Genomic DNA, 25,280 nt, shown 5'->3' on the forward strand with positions numbered 1-25,280 from the left:
TTCTGCAACTATCACCATAATCAAAGTTTATAACATTTTTGTCACCCCCAGAAGAAACCCTGTACCATTTGTAGTCACCTTCTAATCACACACATCAAATCTTATGCAGCCAATAATCTGTTTCTATCAATTTTCCTATTCTGAGCATTTCATATAAATGAGATTATACAATATGTGCTTTTCTGCAAGTGGTCCCTTTCATTAGCCTAGTGTTTATGAGGTTGATCCATGTTGTAGCATCAATTAGTACTACATTCATTTTCATCGCTGAATAATATATGATTGTTTGGATGTACTACATTTTATTTGTCCATCTATCAGGTGATAGATCATTAGGTTGAGTTTTTGGCTGTTATAAGTAATGCTGCTAGGAACATTATTGTTTATGTCTTCGTGGGTATATATGTTTCTCTTGGATATATACCTAAGAGTGGATTTGCTGAGTTATATGTTAACTCTATGGGTAAACCTTTGAAGAACTGATACAACATTTTACATTGCAACCAAAAATATATGTAAGTGAAAGTTCCAGTTTTTTCACATTATCAACAACACTTACTTTTTATCGTCTCTCTTTTTATTACAGCTAGTGATGTGAAGAGTTACCTAATTGTGGTTTTATTTGCAAACCCCTAATAACTTATGATGTTGAGCATCCTACCAAGTGCCTGTTATTTATTTATTTGGAAAATGTCAATACACATTCTTTACCCATTTTGAAATTGGGCATCTGTCTTCCTGTTGTTGGTATGTGCATGTGGATACTTACATGAAAGAGCATAATTCTAAATAATTAATAAGTAAGTGGATTATCAATGCTTAATTGTCCAGTTAAAATTCTTTTACTTTTGGTTTAATTTCATCTTGTCATAGATACCCATTTTTTCTTCCATCTTAGATACAGCATAAACTTTTACTGTTATCACTATTTAATTAGAACATTTGAATGGCATAATATCCACCAATCTTGAAATGCCACAAACAAATTCAGATAAAGTCAATTAGACATTTACATGCTAGATATGTAAACACTGGATCCAAAGACTTGATGCAACTCTTGTATACAAAAGAAAAACAAAGGAACAACATCAAATTTTTCATGGAAATTTTGTATCATTTTATCAGCTATATTGTAATCTATTTCTGCAAAGTAATTATAATATTAGTATCCAATTAGAAGTGAGATATTGCAAACTTATTTTGTAGTATTTCTATTTAAACAAAAATACATCTCAATTAAGGCATATTATATTTGATACATACATGACATGACAGATATCATGGTGAGGAGGGATTGACTCATATGAAAAATAATGCATTTATGCATTTTTAATATAAAAGGTGCTCTGGATCACCAAAATTATGGACTGTAATGGTAACAAATTATACAATGACACGTTTTCAACAAAAAGATAAAATATGTTAATATTACTCTCTGCATTTCACACATGGCTGATGTGTTTTGAACGTTCATGTTTACCAAGTCATTTCAATACCTATCGTTCAGCAACAGTATGATATCTGTGCTATTATTACTACGACCATTTTACAGATTAAAAACATAAAAACATGAGATTAAATAATTTGTTCAACATACTGTTATTAACTACTAGAAACCAAATTCAAACCCAGGACGCAGAACTTCAGAACCTTCACTGTTTATCCCTGTGCGATACTGCATATTTCTCATAGAATCAGGTCTCAGCTATCTGTTAATTTCTTTCTTTGGACTGCCTTTCTCGGGGCATTGTCCAGATATAAGCTTTTTACATTCTGTTAAGAATGATTGGAAATTCCCGCCTGCTGTCATGTCACCGTCATTGATATGTATGTTTTTATTTCTATATTTTTTCTGACTCATTTCAATACACCAGACGCTTTTGCATATATTGAATGGAGGTGCTCAAAGATTGGTGTAAGTTGGAGAACTTGTTGCCTCTCCAGGTGATTCCACTACACAGCCACGGTTGAGGCATAATGGTCTAGAAGAGAGGAGAATATTGCTATGCAAAATGATGTAAAACACAAACCTCTGAAACTGTATTAACTTTGAAATTTACAGTCTGAAAAGCGCTATTGTTTCATAAACAACTGAAATATACCATAAATAAACATAAGTATTAGACCGTATCACCAGGTATTAACTCACTTGAATTGCATGAAACAGTAAAATTTCATGTGAAAAGTTCTAAGATACATGATATTTTCTTTTTATTATTAAATTATTTATTTATTTATTTATTTATTTTGAGACAGTCTCTCTCTGTCACCCAGGCTGGAGTGCAGTGGTGCTATTTCGACTGATTGCAACCTCCACCTCCCGGGTTCAAGCATTTCTATTACCTCAACCTCCCAAGTTTCTGGGATTACATGTGTGCAGCATCACACCTGGCTAATTTTCGTGTTTTTTGTAGAGACAGGGTTTCACCATGTTGGCCAGGCTGATCTCGAACTCCTTACCTCAAGTGATCCACCTGCCTCAGCCTGTGAAAGTGCTGTGATTACAGGTGTGAGCCACTGCACCTGGCATTTTTCTTTTTAGTGTTTCAGACCACTTCTCTGATGACTGATCCCTTTGATGTCTGGACTTCTGCCCCACTTACAGGAGAGAGGGCCTTTTTTATTAATGCCAGGACCCAAATCAGTAGGCTGAAGATGTGTCAGATGTAATAGATCAAAGCGGAGAAAAGATCATCAGGCTTCATCACTAAAGAAACACTGAGTATTAGAATGAGTACTGAGGGTTAAATATTAAACCAATGTTTTTAAATTTTCAGGTATATAAGACTCTGCTGATTCCTTTTTAAAATTTTATTTTTTGGAAGTATATCCTTATTAATAATGGCCAGGGTTGAGACATTTCCCAGGTTAATAGTCTCTTCCTGGGCTCAAAGGTTTAAGTGACCTTAAAAAGTATAATTCAATGGATTGACTAGTAGGTGAGAGTGTTTTGTCAGGCAAGGGAAACTATTCATCTCTTCTAAAATATCAGCAGGTAGGCAGTATTCTACTGTATCTGTGTATGAGGCAGTCCTTGAAAACAATCCTAATTACTGTAATAACATGTTTTTCCACCCATGTACTCACCCTTTTCCTTAAAGCAGAGTTCTATTTGGATAAACATATTAGAAAAACAACTGTTTGAAAAAGTCAGGCGACACTGTGTTTATTTCAGTCCAAATATTTTATCATAAAACTTTGTTGACATTGCAAAGCAAGTAAACTTGTTGTGCTGAAGACAATAAGGATGTTATTAGGTTTGTGGACAACTCATGGCTCAGTCCTCTAGATTCTACTGACAGTGACAGCCTTGGGGAAAGAAGATCAGGGAACTACTTGGCTTGCTAGAGAGAGAGTGATCCTCTTCTCTGTCCAACACTGTAGATGGATGGAGAAAAAATAGGTATCAAAAATTCGTAATGCCAATATTTCCATATGATTATATATTGTTTTTCTTTTTAAAATTAATATCTTAATTAAATCATAATTATATACATTTATGGGTATAATGTGATGTTTTGATATATGTATACAATGTGGAATGATTTTAATCTAATTAATATATCCATAATTTCATCTACTTATTTTTTTCTGGTAAGACATTAAGGAATCTAAAAATGTAGAACTCATGTAAGTAGAGAGTAGAATGATGATTATCAGGGGTTGGGTGTGGGAGGAGAGAGAATGGGGGGATGTGGTCAAAGGGTACAAGTATCAGTGAGACAGGAAGAATACATTTTTGAGATCGATTATACAACATGGAGAATATTGCTAATAAAAATATACCGTATATTATTCTTTGTATATGTACAGATTATGTAGTTTTGTGATACTGTGTGAAGGGACTTCAAAAACTTCATAGAAAATTGATTTTGAAAATATAAATATTATTTCTCAATATAAGCTCCATCAAGTTCAAGACACTTGTAAATGATGATGCCAGCCATTTAGTCTGTTGCTAAAGAACTTAGGGTTCTGGGAATTAAACCAAGTCAATGCAATCTGTTTTACATTGTTAATTAAAGAAAAATCGCTTCCCTTTAACAAATTTTTTAAGATTAGCAAACAAAAATAAGTCAAAAGGAGCCAAATCAAGATTGTAAGCTGGATGTCTAATGATTTCTCATCAAAACTCTCACAAAACTGCTTTTGTTTGATGAGAGGAATGAGCAAAAGCACTGTTGTGGTGGAGAAAGACTATATAGTGAAGCATTCCTGGGTGTTTTTCTGCTAAAGCTGGGGCTAACTTTCTCAACACACTCTCATAATAATCAAATGTTAACATTATTTGGCCCACCAGCTGCTCAACACCCAAACGCCTGGGACATCCCAAGAAACTGTTGCTATGCCCTGTGCTCTTGGCTGGTCTGCTTTTGCTTTGATTGGACAACCTTCGCCACTTGGTAGCCATTGCTTCGCCTGTGCATTGTTTTCAGGGTCCTGCTGGTAGAGCCACATTTCACCTCCTGTTATAATTCTTTGAAGACATGCGTTAGGACACAAAGAAGGGAACAATAGACACGGGCCTTGAGGGCAGAGGGTGGGAGGAGGGTGAAGACAAAAAAACTACCTCTCTGGTACCATGCTTATTACCTGGGTGACAAAATAATCTGTACACCAAACCCCTGCAACACGAAATTTACCCTTGTAACAAACCTGCTCATGTACCCCTTGAACCTAAAATTAAGTTGGAAATTAAAAAAAAAAAGCTTCAGGATCTTGATTTCACTTATCTAAAATTTTCACTAAAAGCTCTACTCTCATCTGAAGCTAATCTGGACGCAATAGTTTTGGAACCCATTGAATGGGAAGTGTGCTCCACTTCAATTTTGTAGTCAGAACTGTGTAAGCTGAACCAATTCAGATGTCTACAGTGTTGGCCATTGTTTCTGCTATTAATTGTCAATCCTCTTCATTTGGGGCACACACAAGATTAATTTTTTCTTTGCAAATCGATGTGAATGATCTGTCATTTCAGGCTTTATCTTTAAAATTGTCTTGTTCCTTATTAGAACAAGTTATCCATGTAACAAAACTGCTGATTTATTTGGGGCATCAGCCTCATAAACTTTTCATAGAGCATCAATAATTTTAACACTCTTTCACCCACGTCTGCCCACGAATTTGATATTTGTTCTCATGTCAATGTTAGCAGAATTCATGTTGGTTTTATAGGGGCTCTTTTCAAACTTATATCTTATCCTTCTTAATGCCTCAAACTAGATCCTTCAGACATGTTTTAACAAGTCAGTATGAGTTTATAATGGTGCAAAAATATTAAAATCCATGCATAGTTGTTATGATAATATGTGTTTCCCACAAACTTTTTGAAGATCCCTCCTTTGTATTTATATATATGTACAAATGTGAGAAGAAACTATCCAGGGCCAGAAGATGAACCACAGCAGAGGAATAGGTCGAAAAATTTAAAATTCCTGGAACTTAAGCAAGGCTGGAATATTTTACCAAGGGAAGAAAATGCTCTCTATCGGCCGGAGTAGAAAGATCTTGAAATCTTCAAAACATTGAGTGGAATCCTCAGAGACTGCCTATGTTAGTAGGTCAGCACTAAAGGTCACTCTGGACCAGCCAAGAGAAAGCTTAAATGCAGACTTCAAAAGGAGCCAATTGGTTAAAAGTAATTTATTTGTGCATCCAAACAAAATACAAATTTATTTTTTAAAAAAACACAAAAATACTTAACATCCATAAATAAATACAATACACACAATTAAAAGAGATGGCATGCAATAAATGATCAGATATGCAAAGTAGCAGGAGAATATGCCCCATATCCAGAACAAAATAACAACCAACAGAAAAGTCACTGGAACAACAGAGTTTATAGAACTAGTAGATAGGAACTTTAAGAACAGTCATTATGAAGATACTTCACATGTTTAAGACTATAGGAAAAAATTAAGCACATTGAAGAAAGAAAATAAAGACATTAACAATAAAACAGAACTTTGAGATATAAAAATACATTATCTAAAATGGAAAATATACTGGATGAAATTAGTAGCAAATTGCACATTGCAGAAGAAAGTATTCAGCACAATTGAAGGCAGAAATAGTACTATTAAAAATGAATCATAGAGAGACGAATGACCTAAAATAAATGAACATAACATCAGTGAGCTTTGGGACAGTACCTAACAATCTAAATTGTGAAACTGTAGTCTGAGAATGAATGGAGAGATGAAGATAAGGTAAGACAATAAAAACAGTTAAAGAAGTAATAGTGGAGACTTTTCAGAATTTGATGGCAAACATAAACCAACATATCCAAGAAGGTCCATAAAACATGAGTACAATTAAATTAAAGAAAACCATGCTAAGGCACATTAAAATCAAATTGCTAATATCAGTGATTAAAAAAAGGGGGGGGGGGGTGAAAGCAGCCAGCAATGGAAAGAACAATTACATAGAAAGGAACAAGATTCAAGTTAGAGCAGTATTTAAGTAAAAAATGATGAAAGCCAGAAGAAAATAGAGTACTAAAAGGCACCAGAGTGGGGGTGGGCAGTGGAAATTATCAACCTAAACACAAATAGGTTAAAAGTAAAGATGGATGGAAAAAGCTATACTCTCCAAACGCTACTGAAATGAACAGTAGCCTGGCTATGTTGATATCAGAGAAAGTGCATTTTAGAACCAGAGATAAAATTTCATAATGAAAAGGCATGAGTTCATTGAGAGGACATAACAACATTAAATGTGAAAGAATAAATGTTTTTTCTAAGATTGAAAACAGGACAAATATGTTCACACTCACCAGTTTTGTGCAATATTTTTCTGGAGATTCAACTCAGCACAATAAGGTAAAAAAAAAAAAGTACACATTAGGGAAACAAGGCATGAAACTGAATTTATTTGCAGATGACATGGCTTTGTTTCCAGAAAATCTGAAGGTATCATCTAATAAATGAGTTTAGTAATGTTGTAGAATAAAAGCTCAATATACAAAAATCTGTTGTGCTACTACATGTAACAACAAACAGTTGAAAATTGAAATTAAAATGAAAACAATGCCTTTTTCAGTAGTATCAAGATATTTTTGAGTAAAACTTACTGCATGCTGACTAAAGAGTAATTCCCAAATAGGTATCAACCCTATAAAATTCAAACGTTAAATGAAAGGTAACCACTTGAAGTCACTTGGAGAAAACAGAAGGTGTCAGATTCCAATGAGATGAGGGATGTGGGAATAAAATAGTTCCCCAGCTGCACAGATTTAGGCCAGAGGATAAGTGCCAGCCACATGCCCTGCCCAGAAATGTAGGAGGCATCAGTGTGAAAAGGCACGATCTTTTGGATGAGAAGAATTAGAAACCTAAGGCCAGGGGGAACCATTAGTAACATGAATGGGGGAATCTTAAAAAGGAAAGAGCCAGTGAAAATTCTTCCATGCTGTCTACTGACATTTCTGACTAATCTTTGAACCACGTGTTTGCAGAATGGACTTATTCTGCTAAATAACACATATCAAAGATAAGAGTTGCTGCCTATGCTGTAAGGTTTGCATTTTAAATACAGCAAGAAAATTACCTGCTAAAAAAATACTCATTAGAGAAAAAAAAGAACAGCATTCTAAATATTTACAATATAACTTATATACTGTCAAACATAAAATCAAAAGTAATCAAAACACAAAACATTAAAAAAATCTCAAGGGGAAATAAAATCAAGTCACTCTGACCCTGAGATGAATGAAACATAAAAACTACCAGACAAGAATTTTAAAATGGCTGTTAAAATTACCTTTAAAAAAGGAAAGCAAAATATGTTTTTAATGTAATAAAAGTTAGAAAATATCAGCATATAAATAGAAAAAGGGACAAAACAGAAATTCTAGAATTGGAAAACACTGTGGCTAAAATTCAAACAATAATAATATAATGGATTTTTCATTTGACTGGAGATGATGGAAAAAAGATTAAATAAACTTGATGTTGTCAATAAGAAATTTTCCAAAATAAAGAATAGACAAAAAAGACTGAAAAATAAAATAAAATAAAGAACAAACCCTCAAATGCCTATTATATCATCTCAGATGGCCCTACATACATATATGTGAAACTCCAAAGCAGCAGTTAGGAAGAATTGGGTTTAAAAATTATTTTTAAAAAAAGTAAAAAAAAATTCTATATTTTAAGAGAGACATTTTAAGAGTCATTTATAGATATAATACGTGCTTAATGGATACTAAGAAAAATAAATATAAATAATCATACAACATACAAATAAAAATTTAGTTAATCACAGAAAATAAAAACGTAACAGCATAGTTAAATCTTTGAGAGTAAAATATAAAGAGCAACTATTGAAAGCAGCAAGAGAAAAATTATGTATGAAACAGAAAGGAACGACAATATATTTATATGCTGGCATCTCGGTAGAAATCATGAAAATTAAAAGAGAATGTAACTGCACTTTAAAACGGCTAAAAGATGAAAATATAAACTATTAATTCAGAATTCTACATCTAGTAAAAATATCCTTTAGAAATGAGAAAAACAGATATTATACAAAATAAAATGAAATGAATTTCTACTAAGTGGTCATGCATTATAAAAAATCGTAAAGAAAATTCTTTAGCTTTAAGGATTAGTGTATCAGATGGAATCTCAGACCATACAAAGAAAAAAGAGTATCAAAAATGGTAAATATCTCAGTAAATGCAAACAGTTATTTTTTCTTTATATTTTGTTTTTGTATTAATTTCTTCTTAAGTGAACTGCTTGTAGCAAAAATGACAACATTATTCTGAAGGATTTAAAAGACATGTTTATTAAGTATTAACTCGTATGATCAAAAGGTTCCACAATAGGCCTTCTGTAGGCTGAGGAGCAAGGAGAGCCAGTCCAAGTTCCAAAATCTGAAGAACCTGGAGTCTGATATTCGAGGGCAGGAAGCAACCAGCACGGGAGAAAGATGTTGGCTGGGAGGCTAGGCAGTCTCTCTTTTCATATTTTTCTGCCTGCTTATATTCTAGCCCTGCCGGCAGCTGATTAGGTGGTGCTCACCCAGATTAAGTGTGGGTCTGCCTTTCCCAGTCCACTGACTCAAATGTTAATCTCCTCTGGCAACACCCTCACAGACACACCCAGGATCAGTACTTTGTATCCTTCAATTCAATCAAGTTGACACTCAGCATTAACCATTATAAAATACAAACCTAAATGAATCAGTACAATACTAATTCTAAGGAGGTAGTGGAAAATTAATAACATTGTAATCTTTATGATAACCATTAAAATCATGGCTAGAAAATCAAATTGAGGTGGATTCTGGGAAAGAAAGTTAAACATTTAAAAGCCAATTAATGCAGTTTGCCATATTAAGAGAATAAAGAAGCAAAAGTGGATGATCATTTCCATAAGTGTAGAAAATCTTTGAAAAAAATCTATCACCCATTTAGGCTTAAGAAAAGAAAATAAATACTATCAACTAACTAGGGATAGGATAGATACTTCTTGTCCTGATAAAGGGCAAACATCTACATTAATACACTTATTTTTTTAAAGGCTGAATGATTTCTCCCTGAGATTGGAGAACCATGATGTCCACTATCAGTGCTTCTATTTAACATTGTACGATCATTAAAAAGTCAGGGAACAACAGGTGCTGGAGAGGATGTGGAGAAATAGGAACACTTTTACACTGTTGGTGGGACTGTAAATTAGTTCAACCATTGTGGAAGTCAGTGTGGTGATTCCTCAGGGATCTAGAACTAGAAATACCATTTGACCCAGCCATCCCATTACTGGGTATATACCCAAAGGACTAGAAATCATGCTGCTATAAAGACACATGCACACGTATGTTTATTGCGGCACTATTCACAATAGCAAAGACTTGGAACCAACCCAAATGTCCAACAATGATAGACTGGATTAAGAAAATGTGGCCCATATACACCATGGAATACTATGCAGCCATAAAAAAGGATGAGTTCATGTCCTTTGTAGGGACATGGATGAAATTGGAAATCATCATTCTCAGTAAACTATTGCAAGGACAAAAAACCAAACACCACGCTTTTTCACTCATAGGTGGGAATTGAACGATGAGAACACATGGACACAGGAAGGGGAACATCACACTCTGGGGACTGTTGTGGGGTGGGGGGAGCGGGGAGGGATAGCATTGGGAGATATACCTAATGCTAAATGACGAGTTAATGGGTGCAGCACACAAGTATGGCACATGTATACATATGTAACTAATCTGCACATTGTGCACATGTACCCTAAAAATTAGAGTATAATAAAAATAAAAAATAAATAAAAAATAAAAAAAATTTAAAAAAGAAAATATGCAACAAATTTTTAAGAACGTAAAAGCAAAAAAAAAATTGTGTTGGAGCTTCTAACTCTTGCAATAAAACAAGAAAAAGAAGTATAATGCATAAACATTTGAAAGAAATAAATGAAACCATATTTCCTTGCATAAGATATGATTGTGTATGAATAGCAAGAAAAGGAATCTATAGAATATTTACTCATTGCATATTAAAAATCAATATTAAATTGACATTCTATATCTAAAATGAACAATTGGAAAAATAAATTTTAGAAAAATTAAAATAGCATTTAAAACACTTAAGAAACACTTTAAAAATAGATGTGCAAGTATAAGGTAATGGATGTGTTAATTAGCTTGACAATGAAAATCATTTTCCAATGTATATAAATATCAAAACACATTGTACACCTTGAATATATGCAGTATTACTTGTCAAATTAAAAAATATATATACAAGACTTTTCACTTAAAAGTCCAAAATATTGCAAAGGAAAATTAAAGAGTTCAAAATAAATTGAGAGTTACGTCTTGTTGAATTGCAGGACTAAATATTGATAATATAGCATTCTTCCCAAATGTATCTATAGATTTGATGCAATCTTCCCCCATTCCCAGGAAACTTAAGCAACCTTTCTTTAAAAAATTAGCAAGCTGGCAGACGGGCACAGTGGCTCACGCCTGTAATCCCAGCACTTTGTGAGGCCGAGGCAGGCAGATCACCTGAGGTCAGAAGTTCGAAACCAGCCTGGCCAACATGGTGAAACCCCATCTCTACTAAAAATACCAAAGTTAGGTGGGCAGGGTGGCGGGCACCTGTAATCCCAGCTACTTAGGGACGCTGAGGCATGAGAATCTCTTGAACCCGGGAAGGAGGGGTTGCAGTGAGCTGAGATTGCACCACTGCGCTCCAGCCTGGGCGACAGAGGGAGACTTCATCTCAAAAAATAAATAAATAATAAAAAAATTGCAAGCTGGTTTTAAACTTAAATATAATAAAAACATATCTAAAATAGCAGAAACAATCTTTAAAAAAGAACAGTGAGGATTTGTATTATTCGATTTTAAGATATGTTCTAATACTCTAGTATTTCAAAGGTTTAAATCTAAGAGCTAAGACCAAAGCATTTCTAGAAGAAAATCTAGGAGTAAACCTTTGTGACATTGTGTTCAGCAATAGTTTGCTAAAATACACAAATATGATAAAGTATAAAAGAAACAATTAGGCACATTGAACTTTACCAAATTTTTTTTAAATCATCAAAATCAATACTAAAAAATTAAAAGGAAAACAGCAAACATGAAGAAAATATTTTCAAAATATTTATCTGACAAAGGCTTATAACTAGATTATTTGAAGGACTTTAGCAATTTAAAATCAAGAAGTAAAAACTAACTAAATAAATGATAGAAGAAGCAAAATACTTGAACATTTATTTCACCAAAGAAAATATATAAATGAAAATATTCACATAAAATAGATGTTTAATATTATTCATCGTTATACATAAATTAAAACCAAAATAACATACCAATACACACCCACAGGAATTGCTATAATTAAAGACTGCCAATTTCAAGTACTGGCAAGAATAAGTAGCAACTGAAACCATCATGCAAGAATGGTACCATCCCTTTGAAAAACAGTTGAGCCATTTTGAGAAGTTAAGTATATCATCACTGTACATCCCAGAAATATTACTTCTAGGTTTTTGCCAAAAGAATTAAAGAGATATGTATTCATAAAGACATGTATTTGAATTTGCATATGAACTATTTTTCATAAAAGTGAAAAATTTGAATCAACCCAAACTTCTAGTATGTAATGGATGAAGAAACAAACTGTGGTATACTCTAACTCTATCATATTAGTCAGCAATAAAAATTAACAAAATTTATGTGTCCAAGAAAGATGTCCCAGTTAGGGACATTTTAATAAAAACTTGAAAAATCACTAGAGGTTTGGTTGGCAAATAGACGGAAATACTTTTCTAGAGTGACTAAGGAGGAAAATGGTATGGGTTGGAATGGGTTTGGAAGCATGACAAAGAACAGTAATTTTATTTTGAGTGCTATTAGGAAGTCATTGGAATAAGGGGAAATGACATTATTATATCAACTAAGATAGAGTGAGACTATGGGGTTTTTGCCATATTTTCGAGATGAAGAAAATAATATTTCAAAATAGAATGGCTATGGAATATTAGTAAAAGAACAATCATCAAAAGTCTGGGGCTTAAGCAAAGGGAAGCATGCTGGTGCCACTGGCAAGGCTGGAAAAGGAACACATTTCAGGTGGAGAGAATTGAGAGCTCTGGTTTAGACATGTTAACTGAGAGGTTCTGAAACACCTAGATATGCAGTGTGACAAGTCAACTGGAGAAAAGGGAAAGTTTAAGGCTTGAGATATAATTTGTGTCACAGGTCTTAATTAACTGACCTAGCAAGAGTACATATAATAAGAGAAGGGGAAGGGATTGTTCCTCTACTGAATTCTTGGAGACTGGATGGAACAGCTTGAAAAGATTATAATACAGTTAAAAAAATGGTAGCATCATACAAGCTGGGAAAATAAAATAAAATCCAGAAGAAATTGGTCTTCAGTTTGAATGCTGCAAGAGCTTTATGAGAACAGAGAAGCTATCATTGAATTTGGAGAGCTGGAATGATGAGTGACCTTGCCAGCAAACATTTCGGTGACGGAATAGAAGTCCAATTACAGGATATTGAGAAAGAATGGGAGTAGGGAAGTGGAAACAATACCTGGAGGCAATGCCTCCGGTAAATTATAAAAGGACCTATGTTTCAGGAGGATTTCTATTTTCCTCACTAATGGGAGGGATATCTGTGGGCCTTGGTAGTAGATTCCCTCTCACTCAAAGCTCCCTAATTTGGAGTGCACGGATTGTATCCCAATCAGCCTGCCACTCACCTGTTCCATCCCTGAAGAGCCTGTCCTCCTACCCCAGACACTAAGTGGACTCTAGGGCCCTCACAGGTTTAGCTTGGTGTTCCTCAGAGGCCACTGCCATAAATTCTTTGTGAGGACCTAAGATCCTGTACAAGGCACAGTTCCTCAAGCTGTACAAGGCACAGTTTCTCAGGAGCTACCTCTACAAGTATTAAGTGCCACAGCTCCTTTAGTAAAAGCTTTCTGTGGAATTGTGGCTCCAACCTGTCCTCGTACTTGGGAAATACTTTTAAGTTGTAATGATATAAAACAGAGGGGACTTTTATTTCTTCCATCAACTGAATGCTAGGGTCCTTTGTGCCAGATAGGTTCAATGGAAACAAAAACAAATTTCCAAAGTCAAAGTACTGAGTCCTCATTTCCACACCCTATGTTAAATATCTCCCGTTTTTTCCTAAATACCACAAAGTTGCTTAATCTGACAACTACTCCAACACGCGGTAGTCAAAACCACATTGCCATAACAATCCCCTTTGTTCTTTTAGCCCTTCATCCCAATATCTTAATCCTACTGTTCCTCTGGACACCCTTTGCTCCTTTCTGATAGTCACTGGAATCGTGATCTGCATTTCACTCAGCCAGATTCTCCTGTTTTCAATCAATCCAACTCACGTCCTTGTACAGAGGGCAGCACTGAAAGCTGCAGCCGTCAATTTCCACCCTTGTCATTTGGAAGCAAAGAGTGGGCTTATGGGAAACACTCCCTAAGCATCTTCTATCATCATCAAAGCCATACATTGATGGCTAGGATCACAGTGGTTGTCCACAAGTAGCGTCCAAGAGTCTAGATATACAAAATCTCATTTTTCCTCGTACAACCTAGTGAGGAAAATGTGAACATTCTTATTTAGAGATAAGAGAATTGACTCAATTATTTTATCTAATAAGACCAAAGTTAACAAGCTCGTAAGTGGTAGGACAAGAGATGAAATTCATGTTCATCTGACTATATACACTGTTGACGTTCCACTACTGAAATACTGCTTTTCGGAAATATGTCACCAGAATGTTACTTTATGTAGGTAGCTTAGTCAATTGTTCTTTTCACCTGTCTGGGTCTTGGCATTTGCCATTGTTTCTCTCACTTCTGTACATTTCTTAACCTTCAGTTCAGGCAAATTTCCTCCTCTAAACCTTTTCTGACACCCACCCCCTAGGCTACAACTCATATGTGTTCCCTCAACAGCGTATCTATTCTTACTGAGATGTACAGTATTTGTCTGTCTTCCATAACAGTGTCACAGCATATGTTTACGAATGAATGGATTAATACCTAAACAAATGAATACATACGTGGATCTGTTTTTAAAATCTCAGCATGGATCATGCATATCAATTCTGGAATCTCCACACATTTGGCAAAGGCATACCCTACTAAAGATCCTTAATAGAGGCATTTTTCTCTAACCCTGAACCAGAGGTAGCAGCTGTCCTCTAGCCTGGGATATTTTTACATTACACTGTGCCTGTCAAACGGGAGCGAGTGGAATTTTCCTCCTAGTGTTTTCCACCTGCAACCCCTCCTCTGAGCTGTGCCATTTCTGCCTGTTTGGTCCCATCCCTGCCTCTCCACTAGCAATTGAGAAATCTTTCTGTCTCTTAAAATGAGTACTGTCAATTTTCTCAGATGCCATTTGCTCCTTGTCTCAAGACCTCTGCTCTCTTATTAACCACTCTTTTCCTTTGATGCTTGAAGCTCCCTGGCTTCTTAATATCTGCCACTTTCCCCTTTTAAAGAAACATCTCAGCCCTGTCACTTGCACTAAGTACCAGCTCATCTTTAGCCTTCTTTTCTTCAGGACTTGAAACTCTCTGAGTGCCTCTCTCATAACAGTATCTGTAATTGATTTCAGTCTGGGCCTGGCTCTGGTGAAGCTGGGTCAGTCCAGGCTAGAAAACAACTGTCTGGAGGTTGATAGCCAGGCATCTTCCTGTCACAATTTACTCCTGACTTGAGGCAAAAGGTCACTTTTATAGTTAAAGAAGTTACAGTTCTGAGTTGCACTTAAAGAAGTTACAGTTCTGAGTTCTTTGCACTTTGCTTTTGCCAAATCACTCACTAATTGGCAAGTAGTAATAGGGTCAAAAATTTCCTGCAGTGTGCAGAAGCCTAGGCTTGGGTTTCAGACAGTTGTGGAACTTCCACCCTACCCTTTGGTCTTTGCCATTACTCTGAGAAACATAGCTTCTATTGGTATACTGTAAGCATTTCTGTTTTAAGAGTATCACATTGTATAAGGATCATCTATAATCAAGTGAGATAGTACATTCTTGGATTGTTTCTAGATTTGTAAACCTTATCTACTTTTAAATGTCTCAGTGACTCTGTGGATGTGAACATCCAACACTTAATAATTGTAATCCCTCTCATTATCCTTGTTAAGTTTGCTCACCGTAATCTCGGCCTCCAGGGTTGAAGAGAGTCTCCTGCCTCAGCCTCCCGAGTAGCTGGGATTATAGGCGCCAGCCACCACACCCGGCTAATTTTTGCATATTTAGTAGAGAAGGGGTTCCACCATATTGGCCAGGCTGGTCTCGAACTCCTGAGCTCAGACAATCCACCTGCCTTGGCTTCCTGAAGTGCTGGGATGACAGGCATGAGCCACTGCGCCCAGCCTCTGAACTGTGTTTTTACCTGCAAATAACCCTTTCATATTTTTGTAATGCACCTTATCCAATCAAATGGACTGTCCTATGGTTTTGTCTGCTAAATATCTTCTTAAAATTTATCCACTTTTCTCTATGTTCACTTCCATTATTTCAGTTTTTCTCTTCTATTAGTGCAACCTCATCCTGATTGCTCTCCTAGATTCTAGGGTTTTTTCTTCCAGTCTGTTTCTTTCATTGTACATAAAGAAATCCATCCATAATAAAAATATAGTTTTGACTACTACAGCCTGTCTTTCTCTCTGAATAAAGATAACTAGAGGAACAGATTTAATAAAAAGAACATTATGGTGGCCCATAAGAAGCCAGTCTTTTCCTTTGGACCCAGTGTTTCTAGTCTGAATATGAGGGTCATTCCTGAACTGACCCTATCCTCCAGTTTTGACTGCTCATATCTTGAAAAATAAAACTCATTATTCTAAGAATAAGGGACATAATTTTTAATGTAGACAAAAGCATTTGTATGCCAGACCCTTGCCTTCTTCCATAGTAATTCTCACAATTTTGTTTTCAGATCTCTAGTTTTCCTGGAATTTAATTTATTGGAAAGCTCAATGTACTCTTCCACATCAGAGTGTTTGTGCATCCTCTTTCTGCCTGCAATGCTATTTCCTTCTCAAATTGCCTCCTTCAAATCTCAGCTCAATTGTTAATATCTCAGAGTGATATTCAGAGCTAGCAATGTTGCATCTCTTTGACCCTTCTTCTGCCTTTAAATGTCTCTCTGATTGCAGCCAAGAAAAGTTCTGTGCATGTAAGGATTTTTTAATTACAGTGGGAATTGGGGTCATATAAAATCCAGTGAAATCTTCCCATTTTGAGATCTATAATCTTAATATATCTGAGTATATATACATATATATTATATATATCATATATATACACATATATACACAGTACATATACATATACATATATATGTATACATATATACACATATATACACTATATATCATATATATGGTATATGATATATCATATATATGATATATATACATATATACATATATCATATATATATATGATATATATATGTATATATACATATATATGTATATATACGTATATATGATATATACGATATATATGATATACATATATATGATATATACGATATATATGATATACATATATATGATATATACGATATATATGATATACATATATATGATATATACGATATATATGATATACATATATGTGTGTGTACATATGTATATATACATATGATATACATATGTGTGTGTACATATGTATATATACATATGATATACATATGTGTGTGTGTACATATGTAGATATACATATGATATACATATGATATACACGTGTGTGTGTACATATGTAGATATACATATGATATACACGTGTGTGTGTACATATGTAGATATACATATGATATACACGTGTGTGTGTACGTATGTAGATATACATATGATATACACGTGTGTGTGTACGTATGTAGATATACATATGATATACACGTGTGTGTGTACGTATGTAGATATACATATGATATACACGTGTGTGTACGTATGTAGATATACATATGATATACACGTGTGTGTGTACGTATGTAGATATACATATGATATACACGTGTGTGTGTACGTATGTAGATATACATATGATATACACGTGTGTGTGTACGTATGTAGATATACATATGATATACACGTGTGTGTGTACGTATGTAGATATACATATGATATACACGTGTGTGTGTACGTATGTAGATATACATATGATATACACGTGTGTGTGTACGTATGTAGATATACATATGATATACACGTGTGTGTGTACGTATGTAGATATACATATGATATACACGTGTGTGTGTACGTATGTAGATATACATATGATATACACGTGTGTGTGTACATATGTAGATATACATATGATATACACGTGTGTGTACATATGTAGATATACATATGATATACACGTGTGTGTGTACATATGTAGATATACATATGATATACACATATGTAGATATACATATGATATACACATATGTAGATATACATATGATATACACATATGTATATATACATATGATATACACATATGTATATATACATATGATATACACATATGTATATATACATATGATATACACATATGTATATATACATATGTATATATACATATGATATACATATATGTATATATACATATGATATACATATATGTATATATACATATGATATACATATATGTATATATACATATGATATACATATATGTATATATACATATGATATACATATATGTATATATACATATGATATACATATACATATGATATACATATATACATATATATGATATATATATCTACATATAATATTATATATCTACATATATATCATAAGGGATATATATATATCCCTTATGTCCTTTAAGGTAATATATTCACAGATTCCAGTGATGAGAGAATAGGCATCTTGACACAGGAAGAGGTGATTCTATTCTGCTTATCACATTCTTCTCTGCTTTCCTACAACACTTCATCTGAACTATTCTGTTTGTGTGAGACAGGGTCTTGCTATGTTGCTCAGGCTAGCCTCAAACTCCTAGGCCCAAATGATTCTTCTGCCTCAGCTTCCTGAGTAGCTGGGACCACAGGCATGTGTCACTGAGCTCAGCTCATCTGAACTATTCTTTTTACACTTAAATCTATCTATCTATCTACCTACCTACCTACTTATCATCTATATCAAAGCATATTTCTTCTCTGGTGTATTAAACTGAAAACTATTTGAAAACAAAATGTGCATGTAATTTACTTTTCTATCTCTACACCATCCCAGTCATATCTGCATGGACTTAGAAAAAATATCTAATAAATAGCAGGCTTCATTTCACATTTACTAAAATATTAAATACATATGAAGTCTTTTCTAACACCTGAAATAGAAAAATGTGTCTTTCCCTAAGGACATATTTTCCTGACAAAATATTAACAGATCTGTTTTGACAGGCATCATTGCTCCTACAGAGCAAGACCAAAAAAAAAAAAAAGATATCAATTTAAGTTCAGAAGGGTTTTTAAATGTCCTCAGAGAATGACTAAGAGTCTACTAAAATGACCCCTCTGCAGATCTTGAAATACAAAAAGCAGCTACCTGAAGAATAAAGAGAAGCAGTTATAATCTGACACAGAGTCCTCTTGTGAGCAGAAATACTTTCAGGACTAAGTTGTCTGTTTTTGTCTCTTCCATTTGGGAGACAGAATAAGTTACCACTCACAGAACCATGGGGTTTCCTCACGAAGAATGTGTTCTTCAGGGAAGTTATGGAAGTTTTGAAAGAGATGGGGGATTTCAGAAGTAAATTAGCCAGAGAGGGATTCCCCAAATTCTGTCTTTCACATTCCTGACTGATGTCAGATCAAGGCACATATGGAGCAGACCCAGCTGCTCAGTTAAAGACAAAAGATTGAACTGTGTTTGCCACCCAAGAAATAGTTTGTAGTCTGGGTCCAACCAAGCCAATTATTTATAAAACAAAAGCAGCACACTCACAACAGAAAAATAACAGAATCTACATTTTTGATTTCCAGGATACAAACCAAAATTATCTGACATGTGAAGTAAAAGGAAAACATGAACCTCTCAAAATAAAAGATAAGAAACTGAGACCAATCCAGATGACCCAGCTGTTACAGTTGGCAAACAAGAATGTTAAGTCAGCTCTCATACTTTCCCTGAATTATGTAAGGTGTACGTGCCCTGCATAAACATCAACATAGGAAACTGAGGCAGAGAACATAAGATTATCGTTGCTATTTAGGGTCCTTTGTAGTTCCATATGAGTTTTAGAATTGTTTTCTCCTATTTCTGAAAAAAAAAATGGCACTGGGACTTTGATAGGGCTTGCATTGAATCTGCAGGCCACTTTTGGTAGCTTAACACATTTTAAAGCACTGAAACTCCTATCTCTACTAGTCCGTTCTGTTCATGAATCCGTAAATTCATCTTCCTTTAGGAAATCTAGATCCCTCTCTCAACAGAAACTACAGTTTTTCTCATCAGGATTAAGTGGGAAAGGTATACTACTAAATAAAGCTGCTATTTGCTTTGAAAAAGATAAGTGAATAAAGAGTGCTTTTCTTCATAGAAATAAGTGTAATCTCAGGCTTGAATAAAAGGAGTACGAAGGAAGGTCTAGGGAATACAAAATTTCATTCATAATAAAGCAAGCATGCATAAAAAGACTCAAATTATTAAATAAGATGAGAATTTCAGTGTCAGGGTTGAGATAATTTCACACACTGATGGTGCTAAGATGGAGTTGGACATGAGACAGGAATGGAGAAGCCTGCTTTCAAGTATAGACTATAAAAGAAGCAATTCACAAAACAGCAACAATTATTTTCTGTTTTCTGTAATTTAGGTTCAAATGTCTATTTTTCTATGCGATTTTACTTGACTATTGATGTATGCTATTCCTGCATTCTGTAGCATTTCGCTTTTTCCTTTATGTATCTCTTATTCCGTTCGGTTTTATCCTTAATTATTTTCATGTCTACCTCTAACTGGATTACAGGTGCCTTGGGGACAGCAGATAATCAAATTCATATCTATATCTCTGTTTCCTCATATTGTATATAACGGATATTTTCAAGAGGCATCTGTGAAATACATGTTAACTTCCTGTTGAGCATCCTAAAAAAAGATCACATCTTCAAAACTTTGAAATATTTTCTTGTGAACAAAAATTGTTTAAATATGTATTTTGTTCCTGTGACAGTCACAGAATTTTGCCTGTCTTTTTGGTTTTAAACTTTGTTTGGTAGACACACTTTTCAAAATTCCATTGTTAAATTCACATGTTTAATGCTTGCTTATCCTCATAAATATTTATCTGACATAATAATGAAATAACAGTATTCTATCAATTCTAGCAAGGTCTCCTTCATAAATGCCCAAGAGATTTCCTATTTCTCATATCCATATGGTTAAGGTTTTCAAGATTAATTCATTATTCCCATATTGACAACAAATATAACCGTATCATAAATATTAATTACAAGGATCAGTGTCATTCCTTTCACCTCATCCCTTATAATGTCATTACATTGTTTATGAAACTAATTTCTCACCTTCTTTTTCTCAGTGCTACAATTTTAGAACATATAAACACTTTGATTTTCAACTTTTCAATAGGTGTTCATTTTTGGAAGGCAACGGCTATCAGAATTTATTTTAGAATTTACAGAAACAAGTATGCATAAAAACTCGTTTGCCCTTCACCTCCATTTTTAATTTACATAGTGGTTATTTTAATTAAGGTTTAGAATTTTGGGAGTATTAATTTACCAAGCTTTCCATCATATTGATTTTGATGTTCAGAGTTATCTTCAGAAGTCTGTGAAGAATGCTAACTGTGCAAGAATAAAGGGGCGTTTTATTAAACCCAACTGGCTAAAAAAGATAAAGGGGCTTAAACATAAAGTCAAATCACGATATATCTTACATTGTTAAAAATTAAAGGCACACTTAAAAAATTAAATAAAGCACAGGAGCTAAAGTAAGTGTTCACTCTTAGGTACATCCCAGTGAAGAGGCGTGGCATGGTCAGTGGCTTCCATTCCACCATCTCCACTCTACCTCTTTCCCTCTCCAGGATGTTACACTCTAATTCCCAAATACTTTTGCAGGAAGCTGGTCTTAGAGGCAAAAGTGCAGATTAGAAAAAAATGCTGCTGCATTTTCTCTAATATTCTCTCTGACTCCAGCCTGAAAAATATATCCTTTTCATAGCACAGATTAAACTACCCTGATCTGGAAGAGCTTACTATAAGTACTTAATATATTGCAATATTTGGTATCATCTTGCCTTTGGTTATGAGAGGAAAAGAAGGGAACAACAGATTTGTTTATTGTCAGTAACTATTCTTTAAAAAAAAAAGTAAATATAATTGTCTTGATCTGCTCAGCCAAAACTGACTATAAGATTGCTTTAGTTTGTAGATTTTGTCAACTGCATTTAACCAAGGGTAAGAAAACAGAAATCTAAAGAATTCTCATCACCCACTTTATAAAATTAACTTGAATACCATTCCCTCCCCCTTCCCTTTCCTGGTTTTCCATAATAATCTATGCAAGATGTAATATTTTTCAAAGATTTTAGAAACTGCTTAATTCTTTTTATTCCATTTTTTCCTTGTAATCATAATATACAACCACAATATTTACATGAATGCTGCATTCATTTTCTATTGTTGTGTAACAACAATAGAAATAGTTTCTATTGTTGTTCCAAAATTTTGTGGCATAATATGACAATAAACATACATTATCTCTTACATTCCCTGTGGGTCAGAAATTAGGGAGGAACTTGGTTGTGTGGTTCTGGCTTGAGGGCTCTCATCAATTTCAGTCAGATGTCAACTGGGGCTGCAGTCATTCGAAGGCTTGACAGGGGCTGGAGGATCTAATTCCAAAGGGGATCTCTCATATGACTGGCAAGTTCCTTCCTGCGTTTGTCAGGAGATGTCAGTTTCTCACTACAGACCTCTCCAGGGAGCTGCTGGATTGTTTACATGGCAAGTGGCTAACTTAAGTTAGGCAAAATAAATTATAAAAAATAGGCAAAACCTGAAAAATCACACACTATCACTTCCTCAATATTCACTTGGTCATGCAGATGGGCCATGATTCAATATGGGAGGTGTATTAATCTTTTTGCATGCCTGTCTTCTTCTGAGCCCTCCAAATTGTTCCAAAGTCACTGCCACATTTTCAGGCATCTTTTCAGCAGCACCTGACTCTACTGATACCAATTTACTGTATTACTGTATTGTAGTTAGTTTTCATGCTGCTGATAAAGACATACCTGAGACTGGGCAATTTACAAAAGAAAAAGGTTTAATTGGACTTACAGTTCCATGCGGCTGGGGAGGCCTCACAGTCACCGCAGAAGGCAAGGAGAGCAAGTCACATCTTACGTGTATGGCGGCAGGCCAAAAAAGGAGCACCTGTTCAGGGAAACTCCCCTTTCTATAACCATCAGATATTGTGAGACTTGCTCACTATTATGAGAACAGCACGGAAAAGACCTGCCCCCATGATTCAATTACCTCCTACCAGGTCCCTCCCACAACATGTGGGAATTCAACATGAGATTTGAGTGGGGACACAGCCAAACCATATCAGGAGGAAAGTACACAAGGTTGTAAAAACCAGAAATCAAGAATCATCAGGATCCATCGTCATGGCTGTTTATCTACTACAAATAATTCTTCCAATTTCCTGGCCATCTTCAGTGGATTTCTTTACTTCAAGTTAGCACCCACTCGCAGGTTACATTCTAAAAATCTGAAAAAATTCCAACTATAAGATCACCAATTCACTTAATCAGCTGTCTAATTCAACCAGTTCTCCTTAAATTTTACTTAATCAACTCCTCATATTAAGAAGTGTACATTTGCTCAATCAAAATCACAATGAGATACCATCTCACACCAGTTAGAATGGCGATCATTAAAAAGTCAGGAAACAACAGATGCTGGAGAGGATGTGGAGAAATAGGAACGCTTTTACACTGTTGGTGGGAGTGTAAATTAGTTCAACCATTGTGGAAGACAGTGTGGCAATTCCTCAAGGATCTACAACTAGAAATACCATTTGGCCCAGCAATCTCATTACTGGGTATATAACCAAAGGATTATAAATCATTCTACTATAAAGGCACATGCACACATATGTTTATTGCAGCACTGTTCACAATAGCAAAGTCTTGGAACCAAACCCAAATGCCCATCAATGACAGACTGGATAAAGAAAATGTGGCACATATGCACCATGGAATACTATGCAGCCATAAAAATGGATGAGTTCATGTCCTTTGCAGGGACATGGGTGAAACTGGAAACCATCGTTCTTAGCAAAGTAACACAAGAAGGGAAAACTAAACACTGCATGTTCTCACTCATAAGTGGGAGCTGAACAATGAGAACACATGGACACAGGGAGGTGAGCATCACACACAGGGGCCTGTCAGAGGGTGGGGGCTGGGGGAGGGATAGCATTAGGAGAAATACCTAATGTAAATGATGAGTTGATGGGTGCAGCAAACCAACACGGCACATGTATACCTATGTAACGAAGCTGCACTTTGTGCACGTGTACCCCAGAAATTATAATAAAAAAAGAAATATACATTTGCTCAATTTCCAGCACTATTTACTTTTAATTATTTTCTTATTCAACTTAAATTTTAGAGTCTATCATTCCACTATTGCTCTTGGACATACCTTCTTATCATTGACATTTGAATTTTATAGTAACAGATAATAGTGTCTATTTTCCCATTTTCAAATTAACTTCTTAACAGTACTGGAAAAGTTCACACACACAACAGTGTGAGTATCACTATTATTTAATGATTGCAAACCTCAAACAGGACCTCAGTTTCCCAGGAAACTATAATAGTTGAGTCAACTCATTCTCTGAATGAAACATTTCTTTTCCTCCTTGATATGTGACCAACTCATTTCCTCTTTCAATATTACTGATATCTCCTTCTTAACTAAGAACATGTAACCTATCAGATAGGAAATCTCTTTACTTCCATTCAGCAAACACATAAACCTTGGTTACGTCACACTCATCCTTTCATTTTTCTGTTTTGTTGCAGTAGATCAGTAAGTCTCAAACTTTAGCATGTATCAGAATTACCTGGAGAGTTTGTTAAATTATTGATTTTTGGTCCCTACTTTAACTTTTAAAGCATTCCAAAGTGATGCTGTTGTTGCTGGTCTGAAAACTATTTTGAGGATTACTGTGATACAGAACATATTACTGAGTGGTGTAGTAAAAATCCCTCCCCTTGTGCCCTGGACTCCAACCCTTTCCCGTTATTAGGATTATCAGGATATTTATTACTCTTCTTTATTCCAACCCCATAAACATACCTATATATGGACATTTGAAACAAACTTTTCTGTGAACCAATACCCTTCATAAATCTCCCTTTGACAAGTAATTTTTTTGAAATAATTTTCCAATCTATTGTCCACATTCATTCATTTCCCTCTAACCCCTCATCTCTTTCCAGTGTGGCTATTTCCCTGATCCACCCAACTGAAACACATTCTGATAAATTCTTGAAATACCTCCAGCTTGCTAAATCCAAAGGACATCTTTTTTATTCCACATATTGATTTTTCTATTTCGTCTTTCTCTAAACACACCTGGTTTCAATTACACCATGCACTCCAGGCTTAACCAGAATGAAAATGTCACTGTTTTATCCATCTCTGTTTGTTCCCATATTATGATTATCTTTATAGGCTTCTCCAAAATTTAGCCATTAGATTTTA

Source organism: Pan troglodytes, chromosome 12 (genome assembly GCF_028858775.2).
Source record: "Pan troglodytes isolate AG18354 chromosome 12, NHGRI_mPanTro3-v2.0_pri, whole genome shotgun sequence".
Classification (NCBI taxonomy): Eukaryota; Metazoa; Chordata; class Mammalia; order Primates; family Hominidae; genus Pan; species Pan troglodytes.